Raw genomic sequence first — 5,328 nt, 5'->3', positions numbered from 1 at the left:
AGCAGCCCGCCGCTCCTATTCCTACATACATGTGTGTGTATGTATGTGTGTATGTACATGTGTGTGGGGGGGGGTGTATGTGTGCATATGTGTTCATGTGTGTGGGTGTATACATGTGTGTGGGGTGTGTGTGTGTACATGTGTGCATGTGTACATTATCCCACAGCAGGAAGAGCAATGTGGTAAAGCTATAACTTAAAATGGGCCCTTAGCCATTTTAATATTCCAATTGTAAATTTTGTTGACATTTCTAAAGCATCTTTTTAGATTAATGAAGATATATTTCATTTTCATTATATTTGCTTAAAAGGGCCATGTATCCTACCACTCATCATCAATTTTGTAAAGTTAACAGTTATTTTGATGGCATTTGTTAAGGAAATTTACTGAAAGATGATGCTGATTCATTCAAAGTGCCTAGGGAAGCATAAAGCATACTGCTTGGTTTCGTTCCTAGGCCACTGATATAACTCAGACATGTACATCTATCAGTATACCTCATGTATTTTTAACCAATGATGCAGATTAGTATTCTACATTTAGGAGACAAAATTTTCAAAAGGTTATTAAAAGTTAAAATATACCCACTGGTTTTATTTGTAATACTGATTTGTAAATATGAAATTGAGTACATAATGACAATAAGTTGTACATATTCAATTCAAATGCAATTCTCCCCTCTTTTAGCCTGTAGGTGGGGATTTTTGTCAGGACCACCAGCTCGCTAATAAACATAGAGAACTACTAGTTATAAAAGATCAGTCAATAGCTTATGCTTGTTTCTAACTAGCTCTTACAACTTAAATTAGCCCATATTTCTTATCTATGTTCTACCACATGGCTCAGTGCCTTTCCTTAGCATGGCATATTCATCTTGCTTCTCTCTGTGTCTGCTAGCAAGTCTGTTCTTCCTCACCAGAACAGTCTCTCTGTCTACAAGTCCTACCTGACCTCTTCCTGCCTAGTTATTGGCCATTTAGGTCTTTATTAAATCAACCAGAGCAGCACATCTTCAAGGTATACAAAAAGATTATTCTACAACATTTCCTTCTTTTTGTCTAACTAAAGGGAAGGTTTTAATTTTAATATAGCAAAACTATGTACAACAAAAGCAGTTATCAAATAAGAATTACAGTTATGATATCTAGTCCATTTGTATTTGATACATTTAGAGAAAATATTCCATTATATATCTTATCCTCGTGAGTCTGAAGCTTTATATAATTTACCTTTTCATAATTAAGGAAAACTGTAAGTCTAACTATTTAGTCTTCAATTCCAAAAAAAAAAAAAAAGAAAGATATACTATTACCTAACAACAGGGACATATGACTGCCTGGAATACAAAGTTCGTCTTATATGTTTGGGCATTCATCTTTGGCCTAGTATATCTGACAGACATTTTTGAGAAGTAAGGAATTATGAAGGATTTCCCTTCTTTGTCTTGGCAAAATTCATAAGTTGCTTTCTTTTGTGTCCTGTTGGTCCGGTTTGGACAGTATACTGTTAGCATCTGGGGCAAGGACAGTTTCTTGCCCAGACAGCTAGCTTCTGTCACAAAGAAAGCAAACTCCATATGGAGGTTTTTTTGATGCCCATCATCTGCTCTGAAGTAGACTGGTGCTGCCAGGAACAGGCGCATCTCACTGTCATGAAAAGCCTTAAGTTATTAAATATTAAATGCCATATTCTATAGATCTCTGAAGTGGCTGAAGACCATGTATCTATCTAAATATATGCTTACACTTGAAAATGTACCTAATATGACTACAAGTTTATTATAGATGACTAACTACTAACCTGCATTTTTATTATGCACTACATTTTTAAATGAGCTTTATAAACACAATACAATACCTCAAAAAGAGTAGAAACATATGTCTAGTATAACATAAAGAACTTTAAATTTGTGTTAATAAACCAAAATTCATACCCATGTAAAATATTTTGAGATTGATAGTTGATTTTTAGATTAAGGTAGATTCAATAATCTACCTTTTATCTCATTATTTTTATACATATCCCCCCCCCTTTTTTTTAGAAAGACAGCCTTGGAACAACTCATTTTTAAAAAGCTTTTAAGTTGACTATTACCAATAATAACTTGTAACCAATCCCCCAAATGATGACAAACTAAAAGCATAACCTCTTTTCCACAGTAATATATTTTTACTTTTATTTTGAGGTTAAACATATTGAAAATCTATAGGTTGGCTTAAATTATCAGTTCCTATACTCCAGTGTCTCTCAGCAGCTATTGTTTGTTTAGCAGCAATCAAAGAATTGGAGGTCAATACAAAGTCATACAGGAGCCAGACTCTGGGGATTTTTCACCTCTACATGGCTTACTTTTTTATTATTATTATTTTATGTTTTTCTTTGGAGACTTTATTATTTTTAAAATATTTTTCTCTGATTGTCTATATCTTTTCTTCATCACGTCTTAAACCTATGCACAATTTCCAACACATCATAATCAGTTTAGACTTTTTTTGTCCATCTTCACAGTGTTCAAAAAGATTATTCCATACTACCACCTTGTATTGTTTCCAGCATTTATTAGCATAACACACATACAAGCACATATACATTGCTCTCTAGCTAAGGGACATAGAAAAGTACATAACTTAATATAACAGGTCTGCATCAATTTAGATCTTAAAATTTATTACACGGAAATTCAAAGCAAGTAAGGCTATTTGTTACTTTGTTCTTTTAAAAGCAGGTTAATGTGCCACACTTTCTTTATCCATTCTTCCACTGAGGGGCATCTATGCTGTTTCCAGGTTCTGGCTATTACAAATAATGCTGCTATGAACATAGTTGAACAAATGCTTTTGTAGTATGATTGGGCATCTCTTGGGTATATTCCCAAGAGTGGTATTGCTGGGTCCTGAGATAGGTTGACTCCCAGTTTTCTGAGAAACCACCACACTGATTTCCAAATTGGTTACACAAGTTTGCATTCCCACAAGCAATGGATGAGTGTTCTCCTTACTCCACATACTCTTCAGCATAAGCTATCATTGGTGTCTTTGATTTTAGCCATTCTGACAGGTATAAGATGGTATCTCAAAGTTGTTTTGATTTACATTTCCCTGATAGCTAAGGAAGTTGAACATTTTCTTAAGTATCTTTTGGCCATTTGAAATTCTTTTGTTGAGAACTTTTCAGTTCAGTACATTAGAGTACTACTCAGCAGTAAAAAAAACAATGACATCTTGAATTTTGCATGCAAATGGATGGAAATAGAAAACACTATCCTGAGTGAGATAACCCAGACCCAAAAATATGAATATGGTATGTACTCAGTCATTAGTGAATTCTAGCCATAAACAAAGGACATTGAGCCCATAGTTCGTGATCCTAGAGAAGCTAAGTATGAGGTAAACCCAAAGAAAAACATATAGGTCCTCCTAGAAATTGGAAGTAGACAAGATAGCCAGGCAAAAGTTGGGAGTATGAGATAGGGGTGTGATGAGGGGAAGGGGAGAGGCTTGGCTCTGGAGGGGTTCCCTGGAGGCCACGGGGATGATCCCAGCTAGGACCCTGGGCAGTGGAGGAGAGGGTGCCTGAACTGGCCTTGTCCGTAGTTAGACTGATGACTATCTTGAATATCACCATAGAACCTTCGTCAGGCGACGGATGGAGATAGAGACAGAGACCCACACTGGAGCACTGGACTGAGCTCCTAAGGTCCAGTTGAAGAACCGAAGGAGAAAGGAGGGAGAATATGAGCAAGAAAGTCAGGACCACAAGGGGTTGGTCCACTCACTGAGACAGTGTGCCTGAGCAAATGGGAGCTCACCAAATCCAGCTGGACTGGGACTGAAGGAGCATGGGATCAAACTGGACCCTCTGAATGTGGCTGACAATTGGGGCTGACTGAGAAACCAATGACAACGGCCCTGGGATTTGTCTCTACTGCATGCACTGGCTTTTTGTGATCCTATTCTATTTGGATGAATACCTTCCTAAGCCTGGATGGAGGCGGGAGGGCCTTGGATTTCCCAAGGGGCAGGCCTACTTCTCCTAGGCCTGTATCACAAAAAGGAACACATACAAAATGAACAAACAATCATGATTCCCTGTTTGGAGACAATGTCGCAGTCCCTCAGAAGAAATTAAGAAAATGGGTAAAGGAATTTTGGTAAATATATGCATTAGAAACATAAGACAGTAAGAGTAAAATCCTACAGAATATGTGGCAGCATAAAACAATATTACAAACATAATTTTCAGCGAATGAAATTATTGATGTGTGCATTTAGAATGTAGGAGGCTATTAACATAAATTTCATGAATCCCAAATCATCTCCTGATGCCTAGAACTTTGGAAAGACTGGGTTTGCTTCCCAGTAGGTGGGAGGAGGCAGAGAGGACTTCAGAGATGCTGATAATGCTCTAATATTTTTGTTAAGTCACATAGAATATTAAACCCATGAAAAGACATTAAGTAACACATTTTGTGTGCTCCAATAAGTAATTTACCAAAAAGAAAGGCAGAATTAAATTTCTTCTTTTGTCCACATGTAATATATAAAAAATTATCAACACTTTGGCCTCACCCCAAGAAAATTATATTAGGAATGAAATGGACTCAGATCCTCTTGAGTACATAGCAGGGCAGAGCCAGAGGACATGTTGCATACTAACAGCATGTGGAGCTGGCTCACTATGAAATGACAGTCAAAATATGGTGAACTCAGACTGTAATCAGTCTTGTTTTATTTGTAAGCTATTCCCAATCTGCTCTACAACTGATGCCAAGTGATGTTCTGTTTGTATATATGGTCCTTGTTAGGTCTCTTAGGATGCCATGTCTGGGCGACTCCTGGTGGGCAAGAGAAGAGCAGAGCCAGCAGAGAGGGAAAGTCGGTATGATTGTGGGACAGATGACCCGGCCAATGGAGGCATGTCTCTAAGAGATTTGACAGTAGAAGGCTGTTGCAGGTACTACTCCCAAGAGCAGGGGCAAGGGGTCTTCAACCTGGAGGCAACCTGGTCTCAACATGCTGTGCGCTTTATGTACCAGACTAGGCTCTATGACAAAACCTACAGTGAATTCTCATGCAGATGTCTTAGAAATATTATGATTCAATTGGAAGAACTATAATTGACTGATTATTCACAAATAAAATAAAATTAATTAAAGATATTTTCCCAATTCTTTATGTGAAGTTAACTATTTGTCCTCAGGAAAGAGACGGTCTCTACTGAGACATGATCTGGAGATCAGTCTGTTGAAATAAGAGCGGCTGGGCTGCGTCCCCAGGCACCCTGCCGCCCGCATGGCTAGCTTAGCTTATGCCCCGAAATAATTACACG

The sequence above is a fragment of the Microtus ochrogaster genome, linkage group LG10 (genome assembly GCF_000317375.1).
Source record: "Microtus ochrogaster isolate Prairie Vole_2 linkage group LG10, MicOch1.0, whole genome shotgun sequence".
Lineage (NCBI taxonomy): Eukaryota > Metazoa > Chordata > Mammalia > Rodentia > Cricetidae > Microtus > Microtus ochrogaster.
The sequence above is the reverse complement of the archived record's forward strand: the minus strand, read 5'-3'. Positions refer to the sequence as shown.